The sequence below is a fragment of the Hyaena hyaena genome, unplaced genomic scaffold (assembly GCF_003009895.1).
Source record: "Hyaena hyaena isolate Hyena2069 unplaced genomic scaffold, ASM300989v1 scaffold_345, whole genome shotgun sequence".
Lineage (NCBI taxonomy): Eukaryota > Metazoa > Chordata > Mammalia > Carnivora > Hyaenidae > Hyaena > Hyaena hyaena.
Window position 1 is genome coordinate 1,445,887 of NW_024080976.1, and position 10,789 is coordinate 1,456,675.

A 10,789-nucleotide genomic window follows, 5' to 3' on the forward strand; every position below is an offset into this window, starting at 1 on the left:
CCCACCCATGTTATTTACAATAGCCAAGATACGGAAATAACCTATTTGTCTCTATATAATAAAATATAAATATGTATTTACTTATTATTCATAAGTATATATTTAATGGTGAATGAATGCTGTATGAGGGCAGGGACAATGTCTGCCAAGTGGACAAGAAAGGTTTCATGCAGGAAATGCTTCATGACCTGGAACCCAAAGGACAACTGAGATTCAGCAAATAGAAAGAGGGGAGTAATACAATACATCACAAGAAGATCTGAAGGCTTTGAAGGCTGGGAAGTTTACAAGGATTTGTACTAGCAATGAAAACATATAAAGGAGTTGCAAGAAGATAAGGCAAGTTAGGGCACCTGGGTGGCTCAGTGGTTAAGCATCCAACTTTGGCTCAGGTCACGATCTCGCAGTTCATGAGTCTGAGCCCTGAGTCAGGCTCTGTGCAGAGCCTGGAGCCTGGTTTGTATTCTGTGACTCCCTCTTTCTCTGCCCCTCCCCTGCTCACACTCTGTCTCTCTCTCAAAATAAGTTAAAAAACATAAAAAATTAATTTAAAAAAGGAGACAAGGTAAGCTGAAATCAGAGATTGTATTGTCCATAACTATATTAGGAACCTGTGGGGCACTTCATTGGCTCAGTCAGTTAAGCATCCGACTTGAGCTCAGGTCATGATCTCCCAGTTCCTGAGTTTGAGCCCTGTGTTGGGCTCTGTGCTGACAGCTCAGAGACTGGAGCCTGCTTTGGATTCTGTGTTTCCTTCTCTCCCTGTACCTCTCCCACTCATTCTCTCTCTCAAAAATAAATAAACATTAAAAAAACAAAACAAAAACATTATAGGTGTTCGGTTACACTGAAACATTCATGGGGATACTCATATTTTTATACCAAAAAGGCTTCTTAAGTTTTAAAAAGGTACATTTACAACTGTCAGAAGGAATGTTCACAAATCAGGGAGAAGATAACATATGATGGTCATCAAATGGAAAACCACATGGTTTTGTACCTTGAATATCAAAGTGATACCCAAATTTATTATTGCTACATCCTCCAAGGTGGGGGGTCAAGTGTTAAGCAGCTCAATTAACAATATCTACTTTTTTAAAAAAGTAGGCTTTACAGTCAATGCCAAGTCCAATGTGGAGCCCAAGGAGGAACAGGAACTCAAGACTCTGAGATTAAGATCTGAGCTGACATCAAGAGTCAGGCACTTAATTGACTGAGTCACCCAGGCACCCCAACGATATTTATTTCTAAAGCACCAGCTGTGACACATCAAAATATTAAGAAATAAATATTTTGCAGAGCTCTTGGGTGGCTCAATCAGTTAAGTGTCTAAATCTTGGTTTCAGCTCAGGTCACGATCTCATAGTTTTGTGAGTTTGAGCACTATGTCAGGCTCTGTGTTGATGGTGTAGAGCCTGCTTTGGATTCTCTCTCTCTCCCTGCATCTCTGCCCCTCCCCTGCTCATGCTGTCTGCCTCTCTCAAAATAAATATAAACTTTAAAAATAATTAAAAAAAAGAAATATTTTGTAATCATTAAGAAATGAATTTCCCATATTCCCAATTATATAACTAAGAACTGACCATTTATCTTCTTCAACATTCTATTCCATAGGTATCAGAGTAACTCTTCTGATAGAGTGGATCAGATGACAGATAACATTTAAATTTTAAAATTCCAACAATGTTTTTAAAAAGGTTATTTGCCTTCCCTGAGTCTTTTCCTAAACTCCAAATAAAGTAATGGACATAAATGCTGATTACAGCACTATGCAGGCAAAGTAACAAGAGATGATTCAACACTATGTCTGCAGTGATATTTCACTGGGATATATCGGTGAAGAAAATGTTCTAGTATTTAAGTTCATCAGGTTCCAATGTTTCTTCCGCACTAATTAAAAACAAATACAAAGTACATTCTGGGTTTATCAAAAAGGTGACCTTTTATACCAATCTTTGTTCAACCCTCTGTACAAATAACTATTGGTATAAATTACTGCACTTTGGGGCCTAACACAACTCTCCATTTTACTTCAGTGTTTGTTTGTTTATTTATTTTTGTCTATTTATTTATGTAATCTCTCAGATCTAACATTACTGTAAGGATTTATATCCAGAGTTATGACTATGACAAACCAAAAAACAAACAGACGTATTTCTTTAAATGTATAAAATCAAGTCCAAAATACATTTTCCCTATTTCTTTAGTTTTGCAGGGAATGCAGAGACGTGAATACACATTAAACAGTTACCTATTACATCTATAACTGAAGAGATGTTACAAAGAAACTGCAATCATGTTTCCGTCTATTTTAGCAAACCTTGGTGTCACTAGAGTTCTGACAGATAAGAACAATTGGATGCACTGTTACACAAAGTGACTGTGAGTGCCTGCCACTGTCTTCCCCAAATCCACGCAACCTTACCAAAGCCCTCCAACTCCCAACCTCTACCGCCAACTGATGGGGCCAAACCCTCCACCCTGTGTCGGGGAGGAGCACCGGAGGTCATTGGCCCCGACCTGCTCCAGGCCCCACTCCCTCACAGCCAGCCAGAACCCCTAACTGCTAGGGCTTCCCACACTTCCGGTTCAAGGCTTCTCACAGCCCTGCCAAATGCCAATCTAAATGCTTCAAACTTCAAGCCCCACCCTGAATTCAACAATCTATTCCCCTGACTTCTGAAGCTCTGCCCCTGCTCCCTGCACCGTTTGAGGTTGGGTCTGAGGACTCTCAAAATTCTAGCCCTCCTTCCACTTCCCATTCTTATAAACCTACTACTGAGTGGCATCCCTAGGGCTGGGCCACACTTGTGTAACACCCAGAGCTGCATAGGAAGGGTCTGGTTTTGATCTAATTCACAGATGAGGGAAACAAGAGGACTCCTTTCCTTTCCGGGCCAAAGTTGCTAACATTTGGATAAGAAACTGGGCTCCCTTAGGCTTGAAAGTCAGAGCACCCAGTGCGGGGTCCAGTCTCAAACTGCCAGTGACCTAGGAGCAGTTCTGAGCTGTAATTTCCTAATTTTTAGCATGACCTTTAGCATGAGGGACTTGGCCCAGCTCCAAAAGAACCAAGATTTAGGGAAGAGGACTTCTCAACAGCAATAACTGGAAGCCAGGAGGCAGCAGAATAATACCTTTATTCTTTTAATTGTTCTTTGATTTTTGAGAGGGAAAGTGTGCAAACAGGTGAGGGGCAGAGAGAGAGGGGGACAGAGGATTCAAAGCAGGCTTTGTCTGAACTGTTAGCACAGAGCTGGTTGAGGAGCTGGAACTCATGAACTGTGAGATCTGACCTGAGTCAAAGTGGGATGCTTAACAGACTGAGCTACCCAGGCGCCCCCAAAATAATATCTTTAAAGGGATGAGGCGGGCATCTAGGAAATGGGTCAAAATGATGATAAAATACTTAGAATTTACAACAAGAGTTCACCACCAAGAGACATTAAACGGACCTCAAAAGAACATGCCTCAGGAAAAATGAAAATGATCCCAAAAGGACAATGTAATATGCAACAAAGAATGGTGAGCACATTGTTTTTACAATGGTAAACACTTATGTGAATAAAAACTAACTTTTAGAAAATAGTAACAAAATACCATCTAATTGGCAGTATAAAAAGGAAAACACAGAAATGGACTTCCATTCCAACCATAATGGAGTAACAAGGACCAGATTTACCTTTGCTGCCTTCAACAAATGAAAAACAGGACAAAATAAGAAAAACAACATTTGAAAACAGGCAACAAAGGGGGAAAAATCCCTGAGGGAAGGAGACAAGGAGAGAAATTCTGTGACTGTCCTAGTATACTTCCTTAGAGACTCTTGCAAGCCGCAGCACAGGAAAGGGCAAACTAAACAGTCTCCCTGAACTGAAAAGATAAGAGCTGAGAATTCAGGAAGGCCAAAGTGGCTAGAATTCCAAGAAATTGTACAGTTGATAGAATTCATAGAAAAGATTGTTAAATAGGCTATTCCAAATAAAACTTCATGTGTTCGAGAAGATAGAAGGTGCTGCAAAATGTGCAAGGAAGCCTCCTGAAATGGAGGGGTGCCTGTGGGAGGGTGCCAGTGAAGCTCTCAGAATGATGAGTGCCACTGGCTACCCCAGCTGCCTGTGACTGCTATCAGAACTCACAAGAGATTATGTATCCCGCATGTATCCTGCTGGCCATAGCTCACTATCTGAGTAAGAACGGAAGAGTGTTTCAGAACCAGGAAGAAAAGCCCCGATTTCATGCAGTGTCCCTCCACTTCCATCTAGTGAAATGGTTGACACTGGTCTAGCTGTCAGTAGGGAAATGTTTACATGGCTCAGCTCCAATACTGCAAAGTAGGTCAAGGAAGGACAGATTTTCTAGGAAAAAAGTTGATAACTAGCACAAGAGTATCCAAAACATTGTATCTTTTTATTTCCACCTCTGACAGAGAAGATTCAACTTGGAGGTTGACCAAAGAGAAACAGAGATCTCTATCAGCATCAATAAAAGGACAGCAAAAATGCAGCTTATGAATAGTAGCCCAACTCTCTTCAGATTTTACCAGTAAAATGTCACATTTCCATTCCTCTGTTTTTCCAAATTGAGTTTCTAGACTTAGAAATATCATAATTGGGAAATCACAGTAAAGTATGTATGCTGGCCTTAACTACCTGGATGTACATTCATTATATTCACAGAATTGCTTATTTACAAGTACAGTAGTCACACCCTTGTCCATGGGACATATGTTCCAAAACCATCAGGGGATGCCTCAAAGTACATATCAAACTCTATACGTGCTATGTTTCTTCCTACACATTCTTATGATAAAGTTTAATTTACAAATTAGGCATAGTAAGAGATTAACAACAACTAATAATAAAATAGAACAATTATAATAATATACTGTATAACGTTGTGAATATGGTTTCTCTCAATATATTATTGTACTATGATAATGTTCTTCTTGTGACGTGACATGATAAATGCCTATGTGATGAGACGAAGTGAAGTGAGTGACACAGGTACTATGACTAAGCATTAGGCTACTATTGGCCTTCTCATGGTATGTCAGGAGGACCATCTGCTTCCAGGCAGATGTGGTTGACCACAGATAACTGAAACAGGGGAAAGTGAAACTTTGGATGGAGGAGGGGAAGCTACTTATGTGAATACACACACATACAAGCACATGCATGTGCAAGCACAAACTTAACCTTATTAGTTTTCAGAGAAATACAAATTGAAGCAACAATTAAGAAAGTATGTTTTACCTATCTAATTGACAAAATGTAATTAGCATCCAGTATTGCAGAGGGTGCAGAAAAAAAGAGGGTGAAATTCAAGATGGTGGAGAAAGGAAGACTATATGGGATAATATTTATTTATATATCTTTGTATTGTTTTCAACAGTGGAATGAGTGTTACATTTGTAATTCTGGAAGAATTTTGTAACAGTAAAATTTTAAGTTATGCAAATAGAACTCTCAAAGCTAAAAAAAAAAACCAACCCAAAAACATGCATAAGAGACAAAGATACATTTAACTGAGGATATACACATGCCAAATAAGCACACATGAAGGGATGTTCAACATCATTAGCCATGAGAGATATTCAAATTAAAACCTCAGTGAGGTATCCCTACTATCATTTCACTTTAGAATGGCTAAAATGAAAAAAGAGTAACAATACCAAATGCTGGCAAGAATGCAGAGAAACTGAATCACTAATAGATTGCTACTAGTAAAGTAAAATAGTACAGCCATCGCTATTACCATAAGTTTGGTGATTTCTTAAAAACTAAACATGGTGGGACACCTGGGTGGCTCAGTCAGCTAAGCATCCAACTCTTGGTTTTCAGCTCAGGTCATGATCATGGTTCATGGTTTCAAGCTCCATGTTGGGCTCTGTGCTGACAGCATGGAGTCTGCTACAGATTCTCTCTTTTCCTCTCTGTCCCTTGTCGTAGACTCTAAGTCTAAAGTTCTTTCTTGTCTAGCAAAAAAGCAGGATGCAGGATTAACATTAGAGAGATGGCTAATGTCCGGGAAAAGAGAAGAGCACCCAATAAGGGTTCTTGTCCCATATTTATTAAGATCAGAAGGCTTACAAACGTGATGGGCATGTACAAAGGGACAATGAATCAGGGAACATTAACTCATGGGCATGAGGGAAAGGGAATTTTGAAGATATATGGTATTTGAGGTTTGGGTCAATATAAAACAAAATCCTGGTGCCAGGCAGATGGGCAGATGGTGGTTAAGGGCAGACAGGAGGTGCTGTGTCTGTTTATCTTAGCTAGCCTAGAGGACAAGACAGATAGGGCAAGTAACTTCAGGGTTATCAAGTCACCTTTTCTTTTGTAAATCAGCTCCCCTAGGTACAGCATCACCAGCAGCACAGAGGTCTATAGCCCTATTTACCTGTTTACCTAATTTGGTCCTTCCTTCCTGTGAAAGGAACTTTCTGCTATAGTACAAAATTGGGAGGTACTTTCGCCCTGAATGCCTAATCTTGTTCATTCATATACCTATGTATTGGGGGCCTTTGCCTTCCCTACTTTATTCTGGGGGCCCTAGCCCCCCTTCTCTATCCTTGTACACCTAATCTTGTTTACCCAAACTCAGGTGTGAGTATCCTATGGCTTTGTCCTTCTTTATGCCTTGTTAACCCCTTGGTGTAAGCCCAGAGAATTTCTAAGCTTATTCCCCACAGTCCTTCTCCCGCTCTCTCTCACATATGTGCACTCTCTCTCTTAAAATAAATAAACTTTATATATTTAAAAAAACACACAAGTAAACATGTAACTACCATATGACCCAGCAATTAAGCTCTTTGGGTGTTTGCTCAACAGAAATGTAAAGTATGTTTACATAAAAACATGTACACAAATATTTGTAACAGCAAAGGCCCAAAAACAACCCAGATTCCCTCAAAGAGTAAACTAACTGAAGCTAATTCATATCATGCAATGATACTCAAATATTTTTTAAAAAGAGAAAGAAAGAAGGAAAGAAAAAGAAAAAGAAGGAACTATTGCTATACACAACAACCTGGATGAATATCCTGACAATCATGCTGAATGGGAAAAAAATAAAAGCGCCAATCCTAAAAGATTACATTCTGTATGATCCCGTCTATATAACATTCCTAAAATGACAAAATTTTAGAAATAGAGAACAGATTAGTGATTGCAGGTATGGAAGACATAGTGGTAACAGGGGAAGAGTGGGTGTGGTTATAAAAGGGCAACATTAGTAATCCTTGTATGATGCAAATGTTCAGTATCTTCACTATATCAGTGTCAATACCTGAGTATTGTGGTTATTATACTACAGTGTTTGCAAGATGTTAGAATTGGGGAAAGTTGGATAAATGGTACATGGGATCTCACTGTATGAATTCTATCAAATGTATAATTTCTTGGAATTCTAGCCACTTTTGCCTTCCTGAATTGTCAACTCTTCAATTCATGGACAACTGTTTAGTTTACCTTTTCCTGTGCTGTGGCTTGCAAAAGCCTCTACCGGAAGTACACTAGGGCAACCACCGGATTTACCTCCTTTTCTCCTCTCAGGGATTATTCTCTTGCTTTGCCTGTTTTTAAATGTTGTATATTTATTTTTTTTAAGTTTTTCATTTGTTAAAGGCAACAAAGGTAAATCTGGTCTTTGTTACTCCATCATGGTTAGAGTGGAAGTCCACTTGTTTTTCCCTTTTAATACTGCCAATTAGATGGTATTATGTTAATTAATGCTTTTGTAAAGTCAGTTTTTATTCACATACATGTTTACCATTGTGTGTGTTCACCATTCTTTGTTGCACATTAAGTTGTCCTTCTGGGATCATTTTCATATTTCCTGAAGTGTATCTTTTTCAATGCCTCAGGGTAGAGAACTCTTAATTTGTAAATATTTTAATCTAATCATCATCCTTGAAAGACTCATTTTCTAGATGCCCAGTTCTGTGTTTCTAACCTCAGACCTTTAAAGATATTATTCTTCCATTATTGCTGTTGAGAAGTCTGATGTTTTCTAACTGCAATAATTTTGTAGGTGCTCTGTTTTTAATACTTTTAGTTTAGGTGCTTTTAATTTTGTCTTTTGTAGTCTCAAGTTGTCGTTCTTCTGTTGTTGTTGTTGTTGTTGTTTTTAATAATATGTTTAAGCATGCATCTCTTTTGTTTCATTCATCCCACCTGAGATGTATTGTACCTCTGGATTTGTAGGTTCATAGTTTTCTTCAATTCTGGAAACTTTGCATCCATTATCTCTTTAGATACTGCCTTTTCTCCATTCTTTATTTTTTTTCCTTTAGACACTCCAATGAGAGCTATTACACCTTTTCATTCTGCCCTTACCCCCATTTTTATTGAGTTATAACTGAATATTAAAATGATGGCTTGACTCTTTAACAGATGGTGCTGGGAGAACTGGACAGCACCATGCACAAGAATGAAACTAGACCACTTTCTTACACCATACACAAAAATAAACTCAAAATGGAGACTCTTGAATGCTGACAAAAACTGAGGACTGATGGATGTGAGGGGGGAGGGAGGATGGGCATGGAGGAGGACACTTGTGGGGATGAGCACTGAGTGTTATGTGGAAATTAATTTGACAATAAACTATTTGAAAAAAATAAATAAATAAACTCAAAATGGATAAAGGACCTGAATGTGAGACAGGAAACCATCAAAACCCCAGGAGAGAAAGCAGGAAACAACCTCCTTGACCTCCACCACAGCAATTTCTTACTTGACACATCTTCAAAGGCAAGCGAATCAAGAGCAAAAATGAACTATTAGGACCTCATCAAGATTAAAAGCTTCTGCACAGCAAAGGAAACAATCCATAAAACTAATAGGCAACAGACGGAATGGGAAAAGATAGTTGCAAATGACATATCAGATAAAGGGCTAGTATCCAAAATCTATAAGGAACTCACCAAACTCCACACCCGAAAAACAAACAACCCAGAGAAGAAGTGGGCAGAAGATATGAACAGACACTTCTCCAAAGAGGACATCCAGATGGCCAACAGACACATGAAATGATGCTCAGCATCCCTCCTCATCAGAGAAACACAAATCAAAACCACACTGAGATACCACCTCATGCCAGTCAGAGTGGCTAAAATGAGCAAATCAGAGAACTCTAGATGCTGACGAGGATGTGGAGAAACGGGCACCCTCCTACACTGTTGGTGGGAATGTAAACTGGTACAGCCCCTCTGGAAAACAGTGTGGAGGTTCCTCAGAAAATTAACAATAGAACTCCCCTATGACCCAGCAATAGCACTGCTAAGAATTTACCCAAGGGATACAGGAATGCTGATGCATAGGGGCACATGTACCCCAATGTTCATAGCAGCACTCTCAACAATAGCCAAAACATGGAAAGAGCCTAAGTGTCCATAAACTGACGAATGGGTCAAGAAGATGTGGTTTATCTATACCATGAATACTACATGGCAATGAGAAACAATGAAATCTGGCCATGTGTAGCAACGTGGATGGACCTTGAGGGTGTTATGCTGAGAGAAATAAGTCAGGCAGAGAAGGACAGATACCATATGTTTGCATGTATAGGAGGACTAGGAGGAACTTAATGAAGGACCATGGGGGAGAAGAAGGCGAAAAATAGTAGGGGAGAGGGAGGGAGGCAAACCATGAGGGACTCTTGAATGAGGAGAACAAACTGAGGGCAGATGGGGTGGGGTGAGGGGAAGGGGGTGATGGGTATGGAGGAGGGCACTTGTGGGGATGAGCACTGGGTGTTATATGGAAACCAACTTGACAATAAACTATTAAAAAAAGAAATACAAATAAAATAAAATAAAATAAATGATCGCTTGATATATGCATACATTGTGAAATGTCACCACAATCAAGCTAATCGACATATCCATTCTACATACTAGCCCTCTGTTGGATATGTGGTTTACAAATATTTTCTCCTAGACTATGCCTTGTCTTTTCATTCTCTTACTGTGGACCGTCACAGGCCAAAGACTTTACCTGTAATGAAATTCAAGTTTTCAGTTTTTTCTTTTATGGCTTATGCTTTTGGTATCAGGTCTAAGAACTCTACCTCAAACTCAATCCTAAAGATTTTCTCCTATCTTTCTTCCTACAAGTTTTATACTTTCTTTTCTTTTATAGTTTAATGTCAAGTAGGTTTCCATATAACACCCAGTGCTTATCCCAACAAGTGCTCTCCTTCATGCCCATCACCCATTTTCCCCTCTCCTCCACCCCCATCAACCTTCAGTTTCTTCTCAGTATTTAAGAGTCTCTTATGGTTTGCCTCCCTCTCTCTCCATAACTATTAGCCACTCTGACCTGTATGAGGTGGTGTATCAGTGTGGTTTTGATCTGCATTTCCCTGATGAGGAGGGATGCTGAGCATCATTTCATGTGTCTGTTGGCCATCTGGATGTCCTCTCTGGAGAAGTGTCTGTTCATATCTTCTGCCCATTTCTTCACTGGATTGTTTGTTTTTCAGGTGTGGAGTTTGCTGAGTTCCTTATAGATTTTGGATACTAGCCCTTTATCTGATATGTCATTTGCAACTATTTTCCCATTCCGTCTGTTGCCTATTAGTTTTATGGATTGTTTCCTTTGCCGTGCAGAAGCTTTTAATCTTGATGAGGTCCTAATAGTTCATTTTTGCTCTTGATTCTCTTGCCTTTGGGGATGTGTCAAGTATGAAATTTCTGCAGTTGAGATCAAGGAGGTTGTTTCCTGCTTTCTCCTCCAGGGCTTTGATAGTTTCCTGTCTCACATTCAGGTTCTTCATCCAT